The 15088-nt window shown below is 35.2% G+C and overlaps 1 protein-coding gene across 1 annotated transcript in view; it reads right to left on the bottom strand.

Annotated features, from left to right (window-relative positions):
• The window catches only part of LOC117107295 (retinoic acid receptor alpha-like), a 103758-nt gene extending 95367 nt beyond the window's left edge, over positions 1 to 8391 (bottom strand). Inside the window, exon 1 of the mRNA XM_033248926.1 lies at positions 8261 to 8391. The gene's annotated coding sequence lies outside the window, so the exon portion shown is untranslated. The remainder of the gene's footprint in view (positions 1 to 8260) is intronic.
• Positions 8392 to 15088: the final 6697 nt, after the last annotated feature.

Here is a 15088-nt window from a genome sequence, read left to right as displayed (position 1 = left end):
GATGTGTATAAGAGACAGGGGCTATATTGGGCCTACTGTAGGCCTCTCCGCTTTTTTCTGGGCCTACCGTTTTCCTCTTTTGTTCTCTCGTTTGCTGTGCCGATGAGCACAGACGAAAGCATTTGCCTTTTCGCCGCACACCGTGTCCTCCTCCTCCTCGTCATGTCATGACCGAAATCATGTGAAACAAGACAATATACTTGAAGTATATTGTCTTGTTGGTAAGAAAGAAAATATACATTTTGGAAAAGGTGTTGTATATACAAAATGTTGATGTAATTTCCGCCACAAAAAAAACGATTTTCGTAAAAGCAAGAATGCAGTTACAATGCTGGCACTCATTACAAAAGTGGTTAAAAAAATTGATTATTTTGTGTTTATCAGTAGAAACACGCCCTAAGAGAATTTTTTATACTAGGACGATTTGGTAACGATTTATCGTATATACGATAAAATATTTTAAGAAATTAATTCAAATTACAGCATAATCATGGAAAAACAATAAAATCATTGTTACTGCTACAATTTTATTGTTTTTCCATGATTATGACGTCATTTGAATTGATTTGTCAAAATATTCTGTTATTGCTTTATTTAAAAAATCACTCAAAACGCACTTATTCCAACAATAACATGAAGCGCCGCTGATAATCACTTCGGTTTTTTAAATGGCGCTATATAAGTTCTTACCTTATATATTATATATATTGTATACAAGATAAATCATTACCGAATAGGCCTAGTGTAAAAAATTCTCTTATTTCTTTTATTTTCTACATGACCAATTACTTTTTAGCTTTTATCATTATCGTTGCAAGTATAAACAGGCCTTAAGGCAGAGGGAAGTCTTTGAAATTACAAAAACACAAATAATTTTCACTATATTATTATTACACCCATTCTCAATGAACTTTAAACATTAGGTAAGGCCTACATTGATTCAAAATACTCTTGCCAACATATGGAAAGCTTTACATAGATTAACCTCCACTGATCCTTTCCTGCCACATATTACTGAATGCTATCTTTGATCCACTGATAAATTCCTACTTGCAACTCATCAAACTTTATAATATGGTGACAGCGCATTTTATGCAGCCACACCTAAGTTTTGAAACACATAACATTTGAATTTCCATAGTGAACTCATTTGGTTGAAGTCACATGTAGTGATATTTGTGGGTTTTCTTTTGTGTTTATTCATTCTTTGATGTTCATGTTTGACTTCTTAATGATTGTTTTGTTTTACTGTACCTCAGAAAAAGCTTGTCTAGACTGACGGTGGTGCAATGTAAATGCTTGCTAATTATTATTATCAAAAATGTTATTTTGCGGATCTGCATCTCATGAAAGAACTGCAAGATGTCTGACTATCTTGATTTTGAATGCACTCAACGAAATGAAAAACAAATTACTACCACAAGATAGGAGTTCCCTATTAGAATTCAAATAGAGTTTGAGAACAGGTGTTCTTTACAGGCCGAGCGTGCATTCGATACAAATAACATTTACGTGTATACATTTTTTTTAAAGGACACCCTCTATTTCGTAGTAGTACCTTTTTTGAAGGAAATTCATAGTGCAGTATTACTTTTTCAGATAGGATTCTTTTTCCAACTGTTGAACCTCTTGTTAATATTCTATATTCTTTGGTCTCATGAACAAATATTAATATATAAAAATATTAGTACAATATTGGCATTACATAGCCATTAAGGTAAGGCACCTAATATAACTTGTCACTGTCATCATAGTTCATCTTCAAAAAAAAAAAAAAAAAACCTGGCATGTAGCATGATTTATTAATTATTAAGATTTTTTTTGCACATTTTATTTATTTTCACTTCAGCATTTAAAATTCAAGGGCATACAGTAGGCTGGTTTTAGCCTCGCGGGTGCAAAAAATGAGAATCCAAGAATGCGGAACTAAATTACTATTCCAATGAAAACCTTTTGGGATCATCCAAGCTATATAGTTAAGTCTGTTGAGGCTTGGAGAGTGGCGATCTGATCATTTGGAACCCTAATTACTATAAAAGCCTACTTACACAGAGCGTTACAGCAGCAAGCACCAGCATAACAAATATTGTTGCACAGTGCAATCCATTCACACAGTATGTCAAGGCACCACTGCAGAATGACAGGTGTTAGTAGAAGGGGTACTTCTACCTTTTTGACAGGGAACTTGGGGCCTTCCCCCACTCCCCACCAAGAGCACATAGGCATGATGCATTTGGCCACACAAAGCAATGTTCATCAGACATAATTTTCTGGTCACTGGATTTATATACAGAGTGCAGATACCTAAAGGGCTGTTAACGATAAATTCTGCAAACACTCAATTGACTATCCTATAATCAATTTTGCGAAAAAAAAACACAAAAAACTAAAGATGTATCACTACTGAGTCACCTACTCCAGAACATCAAACCTCGATTTATTTTAAATTAAAAATTAAAGAAATGAACTGACCATTACAAAAAAGGGAAGTCATGAACAGTTATTAATAAATTCTAAGAAGCTGACAAGCAATAATTGAAACTATTATATGAATTATTCATAAGATGAGTAATACATTTATTTTGCATGGGGTTGTCATATGTCATTAACCTCCAGATCATGTGTACTATACGTAAATGTAGAAAGTATGAAATGAGAATGGAGGAGGAAGGAAAAGGAGGAGGAGGGGGTAGGTAAAAGGTTTTATGAACTTCGAGTAGCAGGAGAAATTTAAAAGTAACAGGAAAGTAAATTCAAATAGGCCGAGGGTCCAGGTGCAGAGCCCTGGTCTGGGGCCAAGGGGGGAAATCCCCCTTGGGTTGCGCCCCAGGGTTTTAAAGATTTTTAAGCCCATTTGATGGCATTTCTCTACATCATTCTTTTTTTTAACAGTTTTCAAAATCAACTACTGAGCTGCAAAAAAATTTGATATTTTTACATTCTTCATAGATAAATATAATACCATACTGTACTGTATACTGTACATACTAGCCAGTACGAGCAATAATATAATATATTTACACAGCAGTAATTTGAACTTATTTCCAGTATATCTACAAATCTCAGTGTAAATAAAAAAAAATAAAGGATGAACTGTACCTTTTTTTGCACGCTTGGCTGAACTAGGTTAAAAAAAAAACTCAAAATAGAAGAACGCGGTGGACAATTTTTTTCTGCCATGATAAATTTATTCGCGCGAATATGACGCGACTCAAAACAAACTCATTCGCACTACCCTGAAAACATCTAAGGAGAGCAAAAAATAGTTCTAAAATGTACATAGATATCGAAAAACAATGGATATCACACTGGAAAAAAATACTGATTTTGTATAGGTGTAAAAAAATCACACCTCATGTGATGTGAATCGAGACAATTTTGGCTTGCTTTGTACTATCTATGATGACTCTGAAATTGTGAGTGTAAACAACATTCAAGAAGTCTGTTCAGCTTGCTACCTCCGCCACCGAAGGTACAGTAAACGAATTTGAGTGTTGTTTTTTTTTTATTTATCCTTTCCGAAATAATTATTTCATCACAAAGAGGGCTAGTAAAAACATTCTAATACTGTGTGATGTTAAACGGTTTAGCATTTAATAATTATCATGTTTAACATAGAAAAATAAAAGGAAAATAAAAGGTTCATGGTCATACACAAATTAATTTTAAAATGACGATCTGTTTTTTCTTCTCCGTGGTGAGAAAACCTGGATGCCCAATGTAAGGAAGGAAAGTTTGGGCGATGTAGTGTATGTCATCATCACCAGAGCACGTAGAAGGAGATATTTCTCTTATCTTATTGGCTAACATGTGATTTGAAGGCGTGGCATTTTTTATGGACTCACCCAGACGCGACTACCAAACTTTGAACTTTAACTTTGTTTACGCAGCGAGTTCACAAATGTCTAACGTGGAGTCTGAAAATTGGTAGAAATTTTAACAAACTTTTAACAGAAAAGAACATCGAAATGAGTGCATATAATTGTCTAATATTTTCAAATTAACTTCGTGTAGGTAAATAAGGTTCTTGACAGACCTGTTATATTGGTGGTTTTTGTATTAATTTTTGTACACCATGATTGAAGTTGCCGGCGAAAACATCGTACAGTAGCAGCCGATTGAATGCGCCAGCCGCCGGCTCCTAAATAAACCACTGGGTAGGAGTGGAGGGGTAATAAAAAAAAATGAGAAACAGTACACCTTAAGCGACACACTCAGATTTTTGTCTGAACAATAATATCTAATCGGACTTTTATACAGGATTATCAAAGAAAATGGATTTTTCTGGAATGTTAATAAAATTTAGTATGGTGAAATATCAGTGAAGCTGAATAAAATGTCTCTCTCAGGTTGAGATTCTATCAAAAATACAAAACAATTGATTACACATATTGTACCAAAATTGTACCCTTTCTTCATAAATGACAATGTAGCAAATTACAATTCACTCTCCAAATTGAGACTGTCTTTGGGACCTAACAATTTGGGGTGGTGTCAGGGTTCAGTGTCCAAATAGAGGGTTAGCTTTGTGTTGAAAGATTGAAGATGGTTATTTGGGTCTTTGGAAATTAGTCTTGAATTAAACAGTTCTCGAGGGTGCAATGTATTTTTGTTTTCCCTAAACCAAAGAACACAACAACAAGCAGACTTACAGTACTTGCGATATTTCAACAACTATCAACTACAAAGGACAAACCTGTTATGAACAGTAGATGCTGTTTACATGAAGTCTTGTATTTTCTATATTGTCCAATAGCCTCTCCCATATACTATATTTTTGTAATAATATATTTTTGTAATAATCAAATTAATGTAAATAGAGTGAATTAATTGAATTATTGTTACCATTTGAAATTATTCCATTTGACGTTTCTGGTGTTATTTTTAAATGATAAATATTGTAAATATGTTTCTCGATTTTTGTATTGCACACTGTTGGATGAATTTCTCTTTTATGATGTGTTCTGTATTGTATTGTTTAAATATGATTGATTGTATGCGCTCTGGGGTCGGCTTGCTGGCGTATAGCGCATTATAAATGTCAATTATTATTATTATTATTATTACCTGAATTGCAAACAACATCAGTTAATTGCCTGACGAAGGCTAGCTTTTAGGAAATTATTAATCACTTAATTTTTCAAAAATAAGTATTATCATCATCATCATTGCAATTATCTTATAGATAAAATTTCATTAGGCTGTAACATACCATAAAGGAAATGTGTTCTCCATTACATTAGCAAAGTTCAATAAATTTAAAATTATAAAATTATTATTTGCTAATACTAAATTTAAATTACCATCCATAAAAATACTCTCATTGGCTTTGTTCTTTCATCTTTACATAAGCAGTTAATATTTCTCCTTTCATAAATGCTTATCTCATTTCCTATTCTTGCTTTTATTACAATGCATTACCATTCCACTATCTATCTAATCAGCCATCTATTATATCATAAATAATTCACAAGCAACATTTGAAAATTGTTATGTTGGCTACGTGCACGCAACACACACCTCAATTACCTTGATAATATTCTCTAAGAAACGCGACATTAAGGGAATTGCGTCAATAATCAATAGGCAGCGGGAGGAAAAAATTAAATCTTTCGCAAATATATCAAGGTTGTTGATGTACATAACTTGATGTGATTTATGTAAGCAGTGTAGAGGTCATTGACTTGAAGGTACAATAACACCATATTACATCTGCTTCGTGAGTCATTCTTCCCTTACATGCAGAAGAAATTACAATTTCCCCTACAGTAAATACCAACTTTAGCAACAGAACTGGTATCGACCAATCACTTAGATGTCAACTACATTCCATAGAGTGCCTACCTCCGCCCTGCGCCTTAATACAGTACCAACAATACGCAGGCCGTGTATGGTGGATGAAAATAAAGCATACCCTCAATGTAATAATGGAATCGCCCTGTAATATTCAGGCACATTGTTTTCTTGTTTGCTGCCTGAATGTGATGTGTGATTCCATTATTTTCTTTTATGCTCAAGGGTAAAAAATCAAATTTCCATGACATTGTCCTTTGATTTTTCTTCCAAAAATTCAAAGGTGTCAAATTTTATGATGGTCCATTCATTCAAGTTTTTGCGTAATCTTACTAACAGTCAAACAGCATTGAATACCTCCTTGGCTGAGGTAACTAGCACAAACGATTTGTGATTAAATTCAATATTTTGGGTGATGATGATGTCATGATGACGCTTACCTGGACCATTAGCAGATCCAGAATTGTTTTTGATAGGGTGGTGCTAGTGGCAATCGAGGACCTAAAGTCAGAAGGTGGCAGAATCTATGGTCGAGAGAGGAAGGTTTTTGGGTGTTCTAGCAATTGTGGAGGTCCAAAAAACTACAGTATGCACCTCTGGAAGCTTCAAAATTTTAGCCATTTACCGTACTTCCAATACCCATATGATTTCACAATGTTTTTTTCCACAGCAAGGAGGTGAGATTGTGGGGGGAGGGGGAAGGCAAACACACCTTTTGCCATCCTTTACAGATCTGCCACTGCTAGAGATACCAGTCTACTGTACCATTTCTACCGACAATGTTTACTCATAAACATGCAGGTATATCACATTTCACAAGCACTATAGGTTTTCAACTTTTACTTTACTCTATAGAATGAAAGTTTGTTATATTATGTAAACTTAAATGTATGGTAGGCCATGAGGCCTACTTATTGAGAAAAGGGAAGTCAAGTTTAAGCCATGGTAGTCACAGTGCAACACCTACAGTACCATGGTCAATGTAACATGAGATACTATAATCCCCTACTGGTATTTGAATAGTGCACAGTACTATTTTTGATGCACATGCTAATATCCATATGGGACCAATGGCTTAACAACCCTTCCGAAAGACGAAAGACGAGGTAAATTTTTAAAACAGAGTTTTCCATAGGACACAAGCAAGGACAACATATTGGCAGATTTTTTAACACAGTCCACCAAATTCCTTGTCGCTGCGCTATGGTAAGTCACCTTTAGTTGGTATATAATTAAGTAGCATACTGACTACGAACATAGAGGGCGCCACAACAAGTAACTCTCAAAAGCATTTTGTAATTTGTATAGTAAAATATGCTGGCATCTCAACTAGTGTATCAACCAATCAGCTAATACAGTGATAGGAATATATCAATAATTAGAATAAAAATTCCAGGTTATTTTTACATTTTAAACGTATATTCCATCATAAATACTTTCTACACAAAACGTCCTATAGGATAAGTATATTAGAGGAGGGGGTACTTGGCATAATTGTACAACTACAAATTAAATTACTACATTTAAAATAAAATTAAACAAATATAACAATTTAAATTATTTACATAAATTACAAATTACAAAAAGTAATAAAAAATTATTTTAATACGTTATATAATTTAATAAACAAAACAAATAATGATAAACAATTAATTTAAACTTTAAAAAATGTTTAAATACACTGGATAGCAAGGTAACTATGTCAATCAACACAATACTTCGCATGATTGATCATGAATATCAAGCATTTTCCTAAAATCATGATCTAGCATCCTCAACAACTGTCAGGTACCACAGTTTTTTTTTGTGCAGAGGATACCTAAAAAACCAACTCAAATTTGCGTGGAAAATCACTAGGCAAATCGGTGTGCGGAATCATATTTACTGCCTTGGTTGTATTAATAAGAGATACTGTCTGTAGGCCTATTCCTAATTTTTGGGGAAAAAACTTAGACAGAAATCAGCCCTTATTTCCGGGAATACGTGGGCGGAATTCTAGACCTAATTTTTGTGGGGGGATCCTGCACAAGTCTTATTTTTTAGTATTGGTCAAGTATACAGTACAGGAATTTTACAAAAACCAGGCTAAACTAAACTTCAATGCTAAAATCAATCATCCTAATCTAATGCTATAATATTCCATTTAATTCACTCAAATTACAATTTCATTTGGCTGTGATTCTAATTGATGATTGTAAAGTATATTTATAAGTGTATTTTTCTAGGCCTAGTTATGTCGTCATACGAAGGCCTACCCTAGGCCTAGATTAGGCTAGGCCAACTGTGAGCCAGGCATAAAAATCTAATCTGCTCCAGTGCCAGAAAAAAAAACACAGGAAGGACTGACTTGGCAGGCCTAGCAGCTTGGCTCAGACGTTGTTCTGGAAATTAAATCACGAAAACCTAAACGACATCACGCTCCAATGACAATCGACAAGACATAATATATTCTGTGATATTTACCAACCTTGCAGTAATACCGAAACTTAGTTTATAACCTGCTACATTTAGGCTATACAGTACGAAAAAACAGAAACCACCTCTCCAGCTTCCCAACAAAACCAACAAACACACACACGGTCACGTCGTCGGTCCAACGAGAGGTTGTTGAATTGAATTGAATTGAGGTCAATGCTCAATAGGTTAAATGAGGGCAACGTGTAAAGTGTCCGGTAGGCCTTACCTTCTAATATTAAACAGTACATTTTTTTTGACAAATACTGTATATATTTTCTTTTTTTCAAGCCTACTACATAATAATATAGATTAAATATGGTATATACATTATATATAATATAAAGTATATATAGGCCTATATGCGTGTTATCAATTTGTTAAAAGGGCGGATCCAGAGATGTCAAAAAAGGGAGGGGAAGGGACCAGAAATGAGGAGAGGTAAGGGGACAAAAGTGGGGCAGATCGAGATAGAAATACCCTATGGGGTCCGGGGGAATTCCCCCGCGAAATTTCTGCGTTCTAGACGCCCGAAAATAACCTCTAGGATTAATGCCGATCATTTTTCTTTTTTTTTTCTTTTTTGACTTTCCTAAAGTGGACCCCGGGCCAGGTCCTTTTTTGACTTTCCTAAAGGGGACCCCGGGCCAGGTGCCCCCCCCCCCTTGGATTCGCGCCTGTCAACATCAAGGGTCCAGAATATTATGCCGGTGGAGGGGAGAAGGTGAGGGTGGGAGTGTGCGAGTGCGATCCAACAAGTATTATTATCTGAGACTCGGCTGAGGTGTTCGTTTACCTCAGAATACAGGGGAAGGAATATTATGCAGGATAAAGTACTTCAGATCTGTCGTCAACAATTTATGCCCTACATACCTAAATAGCCAGTGCCAGTTGGTCTTTCCGAATGTTGTAGGTTATTAAATATAAATATTGTTAATCTTGACAAGATATGGTGGTTTTATTTGAACATGACTCATTGGCCTATCATCATGAGTGACGATGATGATCTGTATGAACTAGGTCAAAGCGATTGCATGTCGTGAATTGAAATCATAATCGTCAATTTCACTTTTATCAGTTCAAACTGTCGTTTTCCGTCCAACGTCCGGACGGTGTTTCCAAGTTTAATAATGTACTTTTATATATTGCGGTCTTAATTCTTCCTCCCATTGTTAAATGATACTAAGATTTACCGTATCTACCACATGCTAGGTCAAGATCGAGGTCTGGTCATATAAGAATTCAATTAAACCTGAAGATTGATTGAATTGTACAGCAATAAACTCTGAAGATAACTGAATTAAATATTGAAAGTTAAAAATTAAATTAATTTATTTCAGTTCTATAGCTTCAAATTTATTTTAACCGATGCATTGAGGAAGAATAACTTTCATTTTACTTTTTATGTAATTAGGCATAATAATTGCGATACAAATAATTACAGCAACAAATTTATACTTGTAATAAACAGACAAACGAAACGAAAAGAAAAGTTTGAGCACTCTGTAATACATAATGATTGACAGTTTTAAAAACATAATTAAGCTTAGGCGTACATAAGGTCTTTACAAAGCATTTAAAATTCAGTACCGTACCGTACTTAGCAAGTTACTGTATTACCTTTGAAATTGTAAATTAGAACCAAACACAATTTTAATTAATTATTTAACTAATTTTTTGAGGGCTTTTATTTTTTCTACAATAGGTAGTGTATATTATCTTCAAATAAATGTAAATTTAATAATGAGTTTGGAGTAATTATATCATGCATTACAATTTAAACAGGGATGGGAGAGAAAATACAATTCGTCGGGGAGAAAAAAAGTGGTCTTTAATTGGAGGGAGACCTGTAACTTGTATTTGTTGGGAAAATAGGCTAGGGATACATTACCGGTAATATAGTTTTACTTTCAACAGAGTCAATGGGCACGTAATAACTTTTGGTTAGTCGAGTCGATTCTCAATTCGATCGTAATCCCAGCTGATCTAACCAAAGGCTTATTTAGTTTTCAGCAGATATTTTAAAATCGGTGGAAAAAAATATAAGGTTTAAACCCCTTTTCGCCATTTCAGCGATCCGTTACAACGCGTAGTAGAGTGATGTTTGTTGAACGCGATCGTGCGCGTTGTGTTTACGAGTTGTTTCTGGGCAACGGTATCATGTGTAACTTTCAACCAATAGGAAACGTGAACTGCGAATAACGCTATAGCAACCGATCAAACTGATAAACATCGACAATTCGTGAATGAACATAATTTTCGGTGGTGTTTCTCAAAAGAAACAAGATCAAGTAGGCCTATTTGGCATTACCCAACAAATCTGCAAGTATGATGGAACTTAGGAGAACGTTAAGGTCGTATGATATTCAACTGTAATGTTCAGTAGGCCCTACATTAATAATAGTTACAATAGGCTATATTGCGCATATACAAGTTTGGTTAATGGAATCATAAATTGCGTTCATTATCCAAGCTGATTTTGGACAAAGGGGAAAAAACGAGGTTCACTTTGAAACTGACTTACTTTGCTCGATGATGGTACTATTTTTTAATAAGAAATAACGGCAGATAGAAGTTTTATTCATGGCTGATCTATGTCCAAGTTTAGAAATGATTTTTAATAGCAACGTGTGATAGAAATACGATTGGAAAGAGGAGGAACCTTGTTTCGCACATGGTTTCGCATTATTTCTCGATCCGTTGCTAGCTGCAGAGGTTTAACGCGATCGCGCGCGTGGTGTTTACAAGATGTTTCCGGGCAATGTGTATAATGGGAAACTTTCAACCAATAGGAAATCTGGAGTGTAGATGATACTATAGCAACCGATCAAACACAGCACGCCTAGTCTGTATAAACACATCAACAAAGCGTGTTTGGACATCATTTTTTGTGGTTTCTGTAGAGCCAAGATAGATAGATGGACACACACACACAAATATTTTTTGGGAGAATTATCGAACTTACGAGAGTGTTAAGGTCATGTATACATAATCATATAATTTATTTTGAATAATTCGCGTGATTTAATCTACTCACATAATGTTATTGTTAAAGAATCCGACACTGGCTAGGCCTAGGTAGGAGGCCTATGCTATGTTATGATGAATGAGCACCACAAAAGAGAATGTGGCCTGCCTAGGTAGGCCCTCAGGCTCTACTAGAGTACTAGTCTTCTACTACTACTAGACTAAGTCCTAGGCCTTTTTGTACCCGTAAAGCTGGAAGGAATGATAAACTACACAGCAATATCTGCATTGTACCTTTTCTCAACAAGTCTATCCTCCTCCAAATGCCCTACACTACAGAGCCTAGGCCCAGAGCCTGCCTAAGCTCGGCAGAATACAAAAGGTATGTCATTCAATAGTCAGGACCACAACCTAGCCGGCTAGACTAGCCTAGGCCTATATAATATATATATCTACACAATGTTCAATTCTAGTTTAGGCCCAATATCATACTGAGGCTACAGTTCAGACTGAATTAAGCCCAGGCAAGAATTTGCATAATAATGAACCGTAACCAGGAAACATGTTTCAAAACATTGCTCACGAAACGTACGCTCGCTCACAGCGTACGTAATTGAATGCTGATTGGTCATTTTGTCACCCGAAGTCAATGCAAGACCCCGCAACGATTAAAGCCCTGCTTAGAAAAGTTAAACACGGTGGAGCGCCAGACCTAGTTACTATAGGAACACAGCCCGACTTGAGATAATTCCACCTAGTTCAGACTGGCAGGTGGATAAACCCCAGTTGAGTTGAGCCGGGTTTATCCACCTAGTCTGAACTAGGCCACATACCGGTACAGTACTCCACAGGGAGGTATAAAAATATTACTTTTATACCTCCCTGTTCCTACACTACCAGTGGCGGTGCCAGTGGGGATTGGAAAGCTGGGGCTTAAGCCCCCACTGTCCTCCTCCAAATGCCCTACACTACAGAGCCTAGGCCCAGAGCCTGCCTAAGCTCGGCAGAATACAAAAGGTATGTCATTCAATAGTCAGGACCACAACCTAGCCGGCTAGACTAGCCTAGGCCTATATAATATATATATCTACACAATGTTCAATTCTAGTTTAGGCCCAATATCATACTGAGGCTACAGTTCAGACTGAATTAAGCCCAGGCAAGAATTTGCATAATAATGAACCGTAACCAGGAAACATGTTTCAAAACATTGCTCACGAAACGTACGCTCGCTCACAGCGTACGTAATTGAATGCTGATTGGTCATTTTGTCACCCGAAGTCAATGCAAGACCCCGCAACGATTAAAGCCCGGCTTAGAAAAGTTAAACACGGTGGAGCGCCAGACCTAGTTACTATAGGAACACAGCCCGACTTGAGATAATTCCACCTAGTTCAGACAGGCAGGTGGATAAACCCCGGTTGAGTTGAGCCGGGTTTATCCACCTAGTCTGAACTAGGCCACATACCGGTACAGTACTCCACAGGGAGGTATAAAAATATTACTTTTATACCTCCCAGTTCCTACACTACCAGTGGCGGTGCCAGTGGGGATTGGAAAGCTGGGGCTTAAGCCCCCACTGGACAGGTCAAACCCCCTGTTGGAGAGAGCTCGTCAGGCTGTCAGACCATAAAAAATATAAAAATAGGCCTACCGTATACCAAGTCAACACAATTGTCTGTCACAGTCTAAGAGTGCTATTTGCGGCCATCCAGAGGTTCCTATTCTTTAAAAAAAATCTCATTTGGGAGAAGAACCCCCTCTAAAGTCTTAAACCCTTCTTCCAGCTTGGGCGTACAAGCTCAAGTCGCCCTGTCAGACAGCTTAGCTACTCCCCCCCCCACCCGCAATATATCCTAGAGTCGTCACACTACACTACTCAACAGACTACAGTACTGATGTCAGGGAATTCAAAAGTGGATAATTGCCATCATCAGTAGTCATTGAATACTTAGTTTGTTGGGTTAGAGAAAAAAGAATTATAGCTTATAAGGCTAATTATTCAATGCAATTACTTAATGGTAATGACTACGACATCTTTAGTTAAAATCAGAAGATGATAAAATTGAATACTTAGTTTGTTGGGTCAGAGAAAAAAAGAAATATAACTTAAAGGCTAATTTCAATGCAGTTACTAAAAACGGTAACGACTACGACAACTTTAGTTAAAATCAGAAAATGATAAAATTGAATGCTTAGTCCAAAAAAAATTACTAAAGAAATAAAACATCAATGGTCTAAAGTTTATGTAGTAAAAAATATTTCTAAATGTTACTTATCTAACAATTTTTATTAATATTTGAAGTACAGCATATTATATGTCAAAGTAACACATTGAATGCTTAGTTTCTTGAGTCGAAAAAAGGAGAAAGTAAAGTAAAAAGACTGAAAATGCTGTGTATTCAGTGAAAGAGCATATAACTGACAACTTTTATTGAAAATGGTAACATTAAATGCTTAGTGTGTTGAGTCAGAAAAAAAGAGAGAAAAAAGGGGAAAATGACTTAAGGTGCTGAGTATTTAATGCAATCACTTTTAGATAATTTGTCTCAAGTGTACTGAAGTAATAAGACCTACATCCAAAGTATTTCAAATGTTACCTATCTATTATTTTTATATGTCAAGTACAGTACTTCATGAAGTCAAAGTAACATTGAATGCTTAGTTTGTTAAGTCTGGAAAAAAGAGAAACAAAACAAAACAAAAAATTACTTAGATGCTGCGTATTCAATGCAATTTACTTAAAGCTAACAACTGATTAGTGAAAAAAAGATGGCAACGTTAAATGCTTAATTTGTTGTAAAACAAAAATGAAAGTATAGAGTATTTAATGCAATAAAAGTGTGCTATTATTTTTGTAGTTTTATATATATTTAATGTACACCATTTTGAATGCTTAGTTTGTTGATTAAAAAATAAAGAGGAAGTAAGAAAAGAAAAACAACTTAAGATGCTATGGATTCAATGCATTACTTAAAGCTAATAACTGACAACTTCAGTGAAAATCAGAAGATGGCAACATTAAATGCTTAGTCTGTTGAGTCAGAAAAAAAAAAAAGAAAGAAAAAGAAAGGAAAAAAAAGAAAGAAAATGACTTAAGATGCTGAGTATTTAATGCAGTCACTTTTAGATAATTTGACTAAAGTAAAATGTACTGGAATACATCTAAAGTTACATTAGCAAAAGTATTTCTAAAAGTTACCTAGCTAATAATTTTTTTTATATATCAAGTATGGCATTTTATAAGTAAAAAGTATCATTGAATGCTTAGTTTGTTAAGTCGGAAAAAAAAGAAAGGAAAGGGGGGAAAAAATAAGAAAATGACTTAAGATGCTGCGTATTCAATGCAATTACTTATATTAAGTATACTTACAGTATAATTACTTATATTGATCTTTAGTGAAAATCAGAAGATGGTAACATTAAATGCTTAGTTTGTTGAGTCAGGAAAAAAAAAGAAAAAGGAAAAAAAAAGAAAAAGAAAAAAAATAGAAAAAAAAAAGAAAAAGAAAAAAAAAATGACTTAAGACGCTGAGCATTTAATGCAATCGCTTTAGATAGTTTGACTAAAGTACTGAAAAAATACAATTACAACCAAAGATTTTTTAATTAAAAGTACTGCCAAAAGTGTGCTATTAATTTGTATGAGGCAAAATGTATCAGGAGGTAAATATAGTGCAGTGACAGTGAGAAGCTGGAATGATATAGCCAGTGTGTGAAGCACCAAGTAATAGGTATAATAGCCAGTCATGTGGAAGCAGAGAGCATGAATGATATACGGTACAGTAGCTAGTGATATTATGGCAGCAACTATCAGGAATAGTGAAGTGTTAGCAAGAATCAGGAAAATAGCCAGTGATATGGAAGTAAAATA

The sequence above is a fragment of the Anneissia japonica genome, unplaced genomic scaffold (genome assembly GCF_011630105.1).
Source record: "Anneissia japonica isolate Jap-2015-1 unplaced genomic scaffold, ASM1163010v1 scaffold211_len1577895_cov191, whole genome shotgun sequence".
NCBI classification, from domain to species: domain Eukaryota; kingdom Metazoa; phylum Echinodermata; class Crinoidea; order Comatulida; family Comatulidae; genus Anneissia; species Anneissia japonica.
This window is presented reverse-complemented; position numbering and strand designations above follow the sequence as displayed.